Source organism: Diceros bicornis (assembly GCF_020826845.1).
Source record: "Diceros bicornis minor isolate mBicDic1 chromosome 13 unlocalized genomic scaffold, mDicBic1.mat.cur SUPER_13_unloc_1, whole genome shotgun sequence".
Lineage (NCBI taxonomy): Eukaryota > Metazoa > Chordata > Mammalia > Perissodactyla > Rhinocerotidae > Diceros > Diceros bicornis.
This window is the reverse complement of record NW_026690866.1, coordinates 16,797,671-16,810,861: the sequence shown is the minus strand read 5'-3', so window position 1 is coordinate 16,810,861 and position 13,191 is coordinate 16,797,671. Positions and strand designations below refer to the sequence as shown.

The window sequence follows — 13,191 nt, the reverse complement described above, 5'->3', positions numbered from 1 at the left end:
GTGCCTGGTAGGCATTCAAATATTATGAACATGATTTTTAAAAATGCAGGTGTAAAGGATATTCATATTTGGACTATAAAACACTTTTTTCATTTAATATGGTTGCAATAACCCTTAAGAAATATATAGGAGCTAGTCCATTGGTGTAGTGGTTAAGTTTGTATGCTCTGCTTCTGTAGCCCAGGGATCACAAGTTTGGATCCCAGGTGCAGACCTACACACCACTCATCAAGCCATGCTGTGGCATCATCCCACATACAAAATAGAGGAAGATTGGCAACAGATGTTAGCTCAGGGCTACTTTTCTTCCCCGAAAAAAAAAAGGAAGATATAAATATCCCTGCTGTGACTGCATAAATATTTAAGGCAGACTTATTTCTGGATCCTTAAGCTAGATCCAGAAATCTAGCTTCTTCCAGAAATCTAACTTCTTCCAGAAATCTTCCGGTTGCCCACAATCTCGCAAGGCCAGAGAAGCAAGAGGAGATTTCTATTCTGGAGAGGAGAGAGCAGGTGACACAACTGGCTTGGAAACACAACAAATTGCACCTGCATTTACAGAAGCAACACAGAAAGGAGAATGTCCTAGTCCTATTTTGTCTCACACACACACTTGGGACTCATGTGGTCTCATCCCTGCCCTAGTTGTCCTTTTCCAACTTGGAGAGGCTTACACAGAAGTCATGGAGTTCATTGATCTTCCCGTCCAGCACCTCTAGGAGGTTCTTCAATTCTGCCTTCAGGTTGCATGGTTGCTAGTTACTTTCCTTAGTGACTGTCTTTAGAGAAAGCACTCGGTCTTCCAGGTGCTCTTGATTCTCGCTCTTTGCTGCCTCTAACTTCTCAGAGATGTATTCACACTCTGACATGAGCTGAGGTTTGATTTCACTTTGTTTTCAGAGGTCTTTTAACCCTGTCTCCTTTTCTCAGAGTTCTGACCCCAGATCCTCAATTCTTCTCTTCAACTCGGTATTCTTCTCCTTCTCTATGTTTATCTCACTGCTTTATTCTTCCAAGTCTTCAATATTCTTCTATAGCCAGTCATTCTCTTCAAGGCAGATAAAGAGCTGCCCCTTCCACTGCTCCACACTAGCCACTGACTCCTGAAATGCCATGGGCAGCCAGATATTGCTCTCCTGCAGGGGCTGCAGCTTATTCTCCTATTTCTACACATTGGCAGCACTCTATGTCACAAATCAGCTTGTCCTTCTCAGACTTCAGCTGTGTGTGGAAGGTAGCCATATGAGAGGCCTTTTCATTGTGTACCCCATTGACACTGTAAACCTGAGTAGAGGGTGAAGTTCCACACCCAGATTCTTGGGAATGATTACTCAAGGATTTGATTTTCTCCTGGGACTTGTTTCTGGCTACTTTGGCTGCATCTTTTACCTCCTAAAATTTCTCTGCAAACTTTGTCAGCTGCTGTTCAGGGGAAAAACGCAAACCAAACACCACTTTGGCTCTACTGTTGGTCCACTGCCCAAACTTCTGTGATATTTTAATTAAAGTAATATTAAGTGTGCTTGTGTTGTTTATAATCACTTTGGCTCCTTACAAACTTAGGATCCAATACTTGTTTTTGTGACACCTAGAAGTAGGATATGGTGGCTTCCTGCTCACTTGCTGACACCCAGTTCTTGGTGATGGAATCCACCTGGAAGACATGCTTGGATGGTGAAGATGGGCTGTTCTCTCATCTTCTGCACTGCTTTTCTCAGTTACTCCCCACGCAGCACATAAGGTGACCTGTGCCCACACGGCTCAGCGCTGGCACCTCTCAACTCTGTGAAGCTGCTGCTCTCGCCACCTCCAGGTGCAGCAGGGAATGTGCCACCAGGGGCAAGGTGATCAAGTTGCCCAGCTCCCTAATCAGTATCGTTACATATCCTCATGGTTTCCAGCACCAGGGCCCCCGATTGTGACTAATTTTTGGTATTTGAAAGTCATGTTATGTTGTGCACAAGTATCAAAGTGTTAAAGCTTCATTTTAGTGATGGGTAAGAGAAAATGTTCAGAATCCACGAATTTCCTGTCATATTAAGCTAGTAACTGGCAGAATTAGTCACCTGAATTCAGGCCCCTTGATTCCTTTCATTATGCTTCCACTTAACAGTTCTCTGATTCCTTAAAAGTAATCTTAATTTAGATATTTTATTTAATCCAGAAGTTATTTAAAAGAATGTTTTAAGTGAAATCAGCTGGAGGTCATATATTACTTTTTAAAAAATTTTTTGTTTATTGCAGTAACATTGGTTTATAACATTGTATAAATTTCAGGTGTACATCATTATACTTATATTTCTGCATAGATTACATCATGTTCACCACTCAAATACTAATTACAACCCATCACCACACACTTGTGCCGAATTATCCCTTTCACCACCTCCCTACCCACTTCCCCTCTGATAACCTAAGTGCCCATCAAGGGATGGATGGATAAAGAAGATGTGGTATACATACACAATGGAATACTACTCAGCCACAAGAAACGATGAAATCCAGCCATTTGTTACTACATATATTACTTTTTGTTTACAGTTTAATTGATAGTTTCTATTGTCATTTCAGAGTGGCTACTGCAGAGTTTCTGCTTTCATGAAATTGTTGACAATTTGAAGCCTAAAATCTTTCCATTTTTAAGGAGATTTCTCTGGATATTTAAAAATAACGTGTATCTTCTGTTTACTTGTTGAAAATACTGTCCATCTGTCTATCTACTCAACTACAGTAGTAAAACTCTTTAATAAAGTCATATAACCATCTTTAAGATCATTTATTTGTTGTATAACTCTGCACAATATAGTTGACATAGGTCTAATTGCTTATCTTTAGAAAATCCTAATTATTAGGATCACCCTTGGCTAGTGTCTGGGAATGTAGATTTTGAAATCGGCTTGCATGTTTTGTTATTGTTGACTTTTAAGTTTTCTTTGAATATTTTGAAAAACAGTCCTTTATCAAATATGACTTCTGCAAATATTTTCTCCCAGTCTGTGGCTTCTCTTTTTGTTCTCTTGATAGTGTCTACAGGAGAATAAGAAACTTTAATTGTAATGAAACCTAGCTTATCAATTCTTTTATTCATGAATTGTGCCTTTAATGTCATATCTAAAAAGTCATTACAAAATTCATTTTTAGTTATGTTTTTATTTTTTTTTAATTTTATTTTTGTAAGGAAGATCAGCCCTGAGCTAACATCCATGCTAAACCTCCTCTTTTTGCTGAGGAAGACCAGCTCTGAGCTAACATGTATTGTCAATCCTCCTCCTTTTTTCCCCCAAAGCCTTAGTAGATAGCTGCATGTCATAGTTGCACATCCTTCTAGTTCCTGTATGTGGGACGTGGCCTCAGCATGGCTGTAGAAGCAGTGCATCAGTGCGCACCGAGGATCCGCACCCAGGCTGCCTGTAGCAGAGTGCACGCACTTAACTGCTAAGCCATAGGGCCGGCCCCACCAAATCCAAAGTCATCTAAATTTTTGCTGTTATCATGTAGGAGTTTTATACGTCTGTGTTTTATATTTATTATTCATGTTGTTTTAATTTTGTGAAAGGCTTGAAGTCTGTGTCTAGACGATTTTTTCTTTTCTTTTTCTTTCTTTTTTTTTTTAATAAGGAAGATTAGCCCTGATCTAACATCACTTGTCAATCTTCATTTTTTTGCTTGAGAGGAAGATTAGCTCTGAGCTAACATCCATGTCACTCTGCCTCTACTTTTTATATGTGGGTCACCACAACAGCATGGCTGACAAGTGGATTAGGTCCAGACCCATGTTCTGAACCTGTGAACTAGGGCCACTGAAGTGGGACATGCCAAACTTAACCACTATGCCATGGCCCGGCCCCTGGATTCATTTTTTTAACGTGTATATCCAATTCCAGCACTATTTGTTGACAATATCTTTTCTCCATTGAATTGTCTTTGCTCCTTTGTTAAAATCAGTTCACTATATCTATGTGCGTCTATTTTTGGCCTCTCTAACTTATGTCACAGATATATTTGTCTATTCTGCCAGTGCCAGAGTGTCTTGATTACTGAAGTGTAAAATAATTCTTGAAGTTTCATAATGTCAATTCTCCAAATTTGTTCTTCTCTTTCAATACTGTGTTGGCTATTCTGAGTCTTTTGCCTTTCATTATAAAGTTTAGAATCAGCTTTTGATATCCACAGAATAACCTGAAGGCATTTTGAGTGGGATTGTATTGATTCTATAGATCAAATTAGGAGACATGCCACCTTGACAATATTGAGTCTTTCTATCCGTGAACATGAAATGTATTTCCATTTGTTTTGTTCTTCTTTATTTTATTAGCTTTTTAGTTTTCTTCGTATATATCTTGTGCATATTTTGTTAGATTTCTCCCCAAATATTTCATTTTTCTGAATGCTAAGGTAAATGGTGTTGTGTCGTTTATTTACAAAATCCTCTTCTTCATTGTTGATATATAGGAAAGCAATTTACATTTGTATATTGATCTTCTATTCTGCAAAGTTGCTATTAACACTTATTAGTTAAAAATCTCTTTTAGTCATTTTTTTGCATTTTCTACATAGGTAATCATATCATCTACATAAAATAGGAGAAAATTTTATTTCTTCCTTCCAAATCAATATATCTTTTATTTCCTTTTCTTGTCTTACTGCATTAGCTACGACTTCTAGCATGATGTTGAAAATAAATGGTGAGAGGGGACATCCTTGCCTTGTTTCTGATCTTAGAGGGAAAGTGTCTAGTTTCTCACCATTCAATATGATATCTATAGGTTTTTTTTGAAGATATTATTTATCAAGTTGAAGAAGAACACTATATTCCTAGTTTAGTGAGCGTTCTTATCATCAGGGGGTGTTGTGTTTTGTCGTATGCTTTTTCTGCATCAATTGATATAATCATGTAATTTTTCCAGCATTTTTGAGATATAATTCACATAACATTGTGTAAATTTAAGGTATACAACATGTTGATTTGATATACTTATATATTTCAAAATGGTTACCAACATAGTGTTAGTTAACACCTCCAATATTTCACTTAATTACCATTTCCCTTTTGTGAAGAGAACATTTAAGAGCTAGTCTCTTATCAACTTTCAAATATATAATTCTGTATTATTGACTATAATCATCATGCTGTACATTAGATCCCCAGAACTTATTCATCTTAAAACTGGCAGTTTGTACTCTTTGACCAACTTGCCCTCATTACCCCCAGTCTCCAACCCCTGGTAATGAACATTCTACTCTTGTTCTGTATGAGTTAAGCTTTTTTTAGATTCTGCATATAATTGATAGCATACCATACAGTCATGCATTGCTTAACAACAGGGATACGTTCTGAGAAATGCATCATTAGGTGATTTTGTTATTGTGTGAACATCATAGAGTGTACCTACACAAACATAGGTGGTATAGCCTGATATACACCTAGGCTATATGGTACTAATCTTACGGGACCAGTATTCTGTAGATGGTCCATCATTGACCAAAATGTCATTATGCGGCACATGACTGTATTTGTGTTTCTCTGTCTGACGTACTTAACATAATGCCTTCAAGGTCCATCCATGTTGTCACAAAGGCAGAATTTCCTTCTTTCTCCTGGCTGACTATTAGTTCATTCTGTATATATACCACATCTTCTTTACCCATTCACCCATTGATGGACAGTTAGGGTTTTTTTCATATATTGACTGTTATGAATAATGCAGGAAAGAACATGAAAATGGAGATATCTCTTTGAGATCCTGTTTTCATTTCTTTTGGATATATACCCATATGCACGGATTGCTGCATAATATGGTAGATCTATTTTTAATTTTTGCAGGAGCTTCCATACTATTTGGATAGTGATTTCACAAATATACATTCTCACAAACAGTGCCCATCTTCCCGTTTTCTCCACATTTTCACCAACATTTGTTATCTCTTATCTTTTTGATGATAGTCTTTCTAACAAGTGTGAGGTGATATCTCATTGTGGTTTTAATTTGCAAATTTTTATTTGTCTTTGTTCTATTTGGTTTATTTTCAAATATGCCTCATAACGTCTTCTACATTTTACTTACTCTTTAAAAAATTAAAATTATTTGTGCTTTTTTCTTAAGCTGGTATCCAATCTCTCACACCACTTGAATTCTAATTATGAATTTTATGGTTTCAGAAGATTATTGATTCAGATGATTACTGGTACATACTTTGTGATTTGGTTATTAGAGCTTATGTTATGTGCCATAATAAAGTTAACAACACTATTTTGCTCCTTGAAGGTCTAAGGGTCTTAATGATAGATTGGTAGACACAAAATTTGAATTTACTTATTCCATAAGCTATGCCACAGCTGAGAACTTTTCAAAATCACGTCTTGGTTTAGGTTTTCATAAACTATACACAATGAACGAATATAACTCAGAACCAATATGAAGTCAGGTCCTTTTTTTCCTACACAGTTGAAGTATCAAGAATAAAATAGATTTGCTCCACTGTGCAATATTATTGCCAACTTCTTTTTCACACATATTTTATCTTAAAGTAAAAATTCTGGAAGTGTTAGCTTCATGTAGGTATCTTCAGTTTCCATTGTCTGGGTTCTATAGATTGCCGATATTTCTCTTTTGCCTCCATGGGTGACATAAACTCACATTTCAGGTTAATATTATCAGGAAATCCATTCAGTGGAACCCACGTTTCCTGGTTGTTTTTCAATCTGGCTTGATAATTGTCTTTATTTTAATCCCTAGAGTGTTCTCCTATTATCTTATAGAATCAACTAGACATTTAAATGAATATTATTTTATATATCATTCATTATTTGAAAATTATGTGTGTATTAATTTCCTTATTGACTGAAACACCAGTATTGCCAAACATAACTTAAAAAAACCTTTCCAGATTAACTTCAAGAAGCATTTCTTGTAGGATATCAGAGCCCATTTAAAAATACTGGTTTTGTGAATCCAGAATGTTGTGGGTTTTTTTCCTCATTTATTCTTTTCTTATAGCAATTCACTTGTGTTTTTGTCTAGTACATTTACAATTTTATTTTTTAGACAATAATATCTGATCCATTTGTGCTTTTTCCTTATTTATACAGTACAAAAGAGATACAATTTTCTCAGACCAGTTCTTTTAAAGTCTATTTTCCCTCACTTAATTGAGAGGTCGCCATTGTCATACATTAAATTTCCATATTCTACTGGGTTTATTTCCAAATTTCCTATTCTTTAATGTCTTTTATTTCATGTCCCAATATCCAACTTCTTTAATTAAAGTCCGTTTAGGGTCTATTTTAATGCTGTTAGGGCTAGCACACTGGTTGTTTTTGTTTTTAGAACTTTTGTCTTGCTTGTTTGCTCTATTTCTATAGCTATAGAGAAAGAAACTCAACTCAGATATTTATGGATATGGGCTTATTTTGAAATTAATTTAGCAAAAATGATCTTTTGTATCCAGAACCTTACTAATCAGAACATGGTTTATCATACCATTTACTTAAACCTATTTTGTTTCTTTCAATGCATTTCAGAGTTTTATAGACTCTCCTCATATATGTTTACTCATTTATAGTTTATTTTCTGTTTTGTTATTGCAATAAGAATCTTCTATCTCCTAACTGGTTTTTGCTTTCACATATAAAGTATATTAATTTTTGTATGTTAACTTAATGACATTCTAATTTACAAAAATTATCTAATTGTTTTAGTATTTTCTTCTGTTTTGGTGGGATTTTCAAATATAAAATTGTATTATCTGTAGGAGAGAGATCACTTAACTTATTTGTTTACAATTTAATGACTTTTTTATCTCTTACCTGATTACCCCAGATATATTTTAGTAATTAGTCTGTTTTAAATGTCTCTTTCCATTGAGATCAATTTGCCAAGTTGTATTTTGTGGAAAATACAGATTTGTATAAATTTTCAATTTTATATCCAGGAAGTTTTCCATGTAAAGTCTTACAATTTTTAAGCATTGCCTGTTTTGATGTTTTTTGCTCCTCTTTTCATTTTTAAATTTTTGCATATTTCTTTCTTATTTAATAGTTTACTTAATAGCTATTCTATTATCATGAAGATATAGCTATTCTAGCTATACACACAATGCATTCAGCCTGTTTCTATTGAATGAAACTTTAACCTCTGGAAAAAAATTTCAGTACCTGCTACAAATAGGAGACATTCATGTTTACATAACATCCTTAGGTGATTCACTAATGAGATTACTCTGTTCCCAATTTCCATCTATACAAGGCTTTGCAGGTGAATTTTTCAATGAATTTTGCATCTAAAATAAATGTCTAATTTTATACAACTAAAAAGCAACCCTCATCATAACAAAATATATATTTCAGTACATAAAAAGAGCTTTTTCTACTATGTAGATTCTTCTTTTCCCTCTGTCTTCAAAGTGATTGAGTGGAAGTTATTTTTAAAGGGATTGCAACTGTTCTTCTAACTGTTACTAGAAATTCCAGTGGTAGAACTCAGCTTGTATCTTCACAAATCCATTCATGATATATTATGGAGCGTAACGCCTTAGCCTGTAATCATGAACTTGAGTTTGTATTGTGAGTCTGTCGTTTTCTGGCTTTGCCATCGTGGAAGGCTACTACTCGTCCCTGAAGCCTTAATGTCTGTAAAAAGTGTAATAATGGTATCTATCTTATACATTGCTGTGAAGATTATAGACAGGAGTAGGCATGAGAAATTTAGCAGAGTGTCTGGTAACTCATGAGTGTTCATTAATATAACCTAGTATTAGTTGCTCTCCCAGACAAGACCAACAACAAAAAAAGAGACAAAAATGATGCATTGAAACGAAGAGGTACACTCTATTGACAGTGAAAATTAACAGACAATATCCATGAGGAAGATCAGATATAGAACTTGGCAGACAAATATTTTAAATCAACTCGATTAAATATGGTCAAACACATAAAAGAATCCACGGACAAAGATGTAGAGAAAACCAGAAGAATAATGTGTCTACAAATAAAGCATATCATTACACAGATAGAAATTATAGAAAACAACCAAAAAGACATTTTGGAGCAGTAAAGCACTGATGTGGTCAAAACTTTGTTTATGAATTGTTTTACAATTTCCATGAGACAGTCTCCCATGCCCCTACTTACTGAATCACCTTTGGTTAGGAGTGAAGGAATTTACCTCAGGAGGTTATCAATGACTTTATTCTCCTACCTACATATTCCTTGAGACATACCATACCTTGGAATGTGAGGACACTCATTCATTAGCTTCCATGCCCTAATCATTGAGACTAATCAGATAACCTAATACTTTTGCCTTTGACATTTCTATAGAATAGTAAAAATAGCTAGAAATCATATAGATTGGCCCCACACAGACATTTAAATGCAGCTCTTTACTGCTCGTGGGTCCTGTGCCCACGCTGAACACAAAATAAAGATGCATGAATGAACAAGTGGCTCATGTCTGAAAACTCATTTTAGACTCAGAACTCAGCAACCCCATATCAGCACTGTAACTGAAGTTAAAAATTTCATAGAAGATTTAAATAGCAGATTTGATTTCACAGACTAAAAGTGAAAATGATTATATAGGTAAACTGAAATTATTCAACCTGAGAACAGTCAAGAAAATAGAATAAAGAGAAACAAACAGAGTTTAAGGAGCTCAGACTAAAAGCATACCACAATACACATAGTGGGAATCCCAGTTAGAGAGAAGCTAGAAACAAGTGCAAAAAAAATTATTTGAAGAAAAAATCATTAAAAAATTCCCAAATATGATAAAATACACAAATCCACACATTCAAGGAGCTCAATGAACTCCAAGAAAGTTAAGTTCAATGAGATCCACAGTGAGATGCGTTATGACAAAAATTGTCAAAAGACAAAGAGACAATATTGAAAGCAGCAATAGGAAAGTGTCTTGTCACATACAAATGTTCCTCAAAGAGATTGGTAACAGATATCTCATCAGAATCCATAGAGATCAGTAGAAAGTAGAATGACAGGTTTAATGTGTTAAAAAGGGGAAAAAGTTCCGCCAAGAATTCTTTATGTCAAATGACACTTCAAAAGTAAAGAAAATATGAGAGAGTAGGAAGCCCCTCGAATCTGTCTTCCCTCCTAGATAAAAATTGTACTTGCATAACCTGTCTGATGTAAGTATTTAGGAACTCTGAGTTTATTGAAGGCTTACAACTTCCAGGGGAACGCTTTCATGATAAATTGTGGTCAATTTAGGTCAATCTCAGCTCTTAGCACAATAAGACCTATCAATCTCTCATCTCCAGTCCCAAGCTAGGCAGCAATACTTATGTTCCTGGATCAGTTGGCACACAACTTTCACGAGCCAGAATCAGCCAAAATAACCTTGTCCTCCAACTATCAGGAATCTGTGCTTTAATTGCTGATTGCTGCTTCTGATCTCAGAGATGCAGATAAAGACAGAGGAAGCCTTTTTTGGCGCACTTCTTCCTATTGTTGCAAGCCCCTGGCCCTCTGGCTAAAGTGACTTCTCGGGCACTTCAAGTGCCTAAACATTTTCCCTTCACGTCCAATTTCTCTTTTTTCCCTTTTGGAAGCCAGAAATTATAACTAGGACAAAAAAAATAAACAACTGAATATACAGAAATACCATCCCTCTGTGATCAGATCCCCATCCCCTTAGATCTGGTAATATCATCTTTTTAGTTGCCCCACTAGTCCTAAGGCTGGTCTAACTTTCAGATGATGTTAACCTCTGGGTTCCCTCTCTGTCCCCTATTTATCTGTTTAGCCCCTTTAGGGCATTTTTTTATGGAAATTACTTTATTTCTACTGAATAGTATTGAGTGCCTGCTTTTGCAAGCAGCAAAACTTATTTTTCCCCCAATTACAATAAGAACTAATGGCTATAACTCTTTACTTTTTTGTTATTTTAAACACCACCTCTTGTTTTATGGTTCAGTGTCAACAATTCATGTGTTAATAAGAAAACAGCCTTTCTGTGGACTTTTTGGTAGACAAATTACCCTCATAATACAGGCTTTGAGAACATCCAGAAAAACAAAGGGACATATATATTGCTGAAAAATTTAAGCTTTCTTGTCAGCAGATAATTTTAATACTATAGAATTGACATTTCCACTCTGATAGAGTAGAACGACTTTTTAATATATTTTTGTGTTTAGCTTTTACATCACTCAAAGGAATTCTTCTTAGTCTGATTTTCCTCAATATCTTAATATTTTCCATGATAATAGGATCTTACTGGCATTTTAAATCTTGGCAGAGTTCCATGCTATCTATAACAGTAGTATACAAAGTAGCTGTGTAATAGTCTAAGAACTAATAAACCTATTTAGATTTCCTAACACCAAAAAATACGTTAGATTTTGGGGAAAATAGAACAAAGAGAATTAAATATTGGTATATCAATATCTGTGCAGGCAAACAGAGTGGCCAGTATACTTACTTTGATAAGCGCTTACAACAGTGATGGACACTAAAGTCTTTTATTGAAAAAGGAAATGTTAACCAAGATGGTAAAACTATTACTTGGTTTGTGGAAAAGTGTCTCATAAGCCTTAATTTTTGAAAAAGAAAAAAGAAACCCACTACTCTTCTCAGCTTGACAAGATAGATGTTCCTCAGTGTATGGTGGGGTTACATCCCGATAAACCCATTGTAAGTTAAATATATTGTAAGTCAAAAATGTACTTGATACACCTAACCTACTGAACATCATAGCTTAGTCTACCTAAAACATGCTCAGAACACTTACATTATCATATAGTTGGGCAAAATCATCTAACAAAAAGCCCATTGTATAATAAAGTGTTGAATATCTCATGTTCTTTATTAAATACTATACTAAAAGTGAAAAGCTTAGTGCTTGTATGGGTACTCATCCAGAAAACACTGACAACACAGTACACTGTAGAGTGTGAGTTATTTACCCTTGTGATTGTGTGGCTGACTGGGAGCTGCAGCCTGCTGCTGCTGCCCGGCATCACAAGTGTATCATGCCACATATTCCGACCCCAGGAAAAGACCAAAATTCAAAATAGGGTTTCTACTGAACACATGTCACTTTTGCACCAGCTTAAAGTCGAAAAAGTGTAAGTCAAACCATTATAAGATGGTAACCGTCTGTAAATAGTTTGTACACTTTGAGTTTACAGAGGCATCCTTTGTTGCTTAAATATCTAGTTTGTAGCTTACTTTTAAAGGAAGCTTCCAAGACTTTTGCAGTGAGTTTTCCTCATTATACATCCCTATCGAACAACTTGGTGTGCGCTTTGTTTTCCAGATTGAATCCTGACTGATACACCATTTTCAAGATACAATTTCTCCCAAATTAATTAACAGGTTGTTAGTGACCATCTGATAGTAACATAGCACTGAGCACATAGAAATGAATAAGACCCTAAAGGAATTTAGCCTCATGGGAGACAAATAAATCAATGTGTGATTACAGTACGGTAGTTTGAATAATCATGTGGGCTCTGAAGGCAATTGACAGGGGATGAGTTGGCTCTAGACTTGCTGTGTGAACATGGGCAAGTTAGGCACCCATTGAGAAGGACCTTGCGAAATGGGCTAAGGAGCTAGATTGAGGGGTACTCTTTGCACCACAAAGATCTATTTAGGAAGAGTGCCCCATGAGGATATATAGGACAGATTAAGAAGATCTGGCTGAATGCAAGGTTACCATTAATTTTTAAGATACTTCTATAGTTCAGGGTGATGGCAGTAGAAATAGGAAGATGGAGGCAGAAGTTATTTGGTCAGTTGAATCACCTAGAATTGTTGGTAAACTGGAGAAGAAAAGAGAAGGGTAAAGAAATAAGTGACAAACTTTTTAGTTTCGCATGGTTATTCCAGGGGAGGATGACCTTTTTTCTCTCCGAATTCCTGTTGAACAATTGTTAGGTCCAAACTGTAACCCATTTCATTATTTCTAATCCTTTAAAGTGTTCGATTCTATCATCTTCCCACTTAGAATAAATGATGGGTCCTTAAAGAGAAAATAATGACAATATAATTTCTATCCCCCAGAGTTTTCCATATAATATTTCACATATATAGATGTTTAAAAGATTTCTTTGATAAATCTAGATATATTTTAAAATATTCATCAAAAGATGATATATTACCACAAGTCAGATTAAGTAATAACTTTTTTCATTTTTGTGTGTGTGAAGAAGTTCAGCCCTGAGCTA

At 35.3% G+C, this 13,191-nt stretch overlaps 1 pseudogene; it reads right to left on the bottom strand.

The window, feature by feature from the left end:
• Window positions 1-641: 641 nt before the first annotated feature.
• Window positions 642-1,697, bottom strand: LOC131401679 (homer protein homolog 2-like; annotated as a pseudogene).
• Window positions 1,698-13,191: the final 11,494 nt, after the last annotated feature.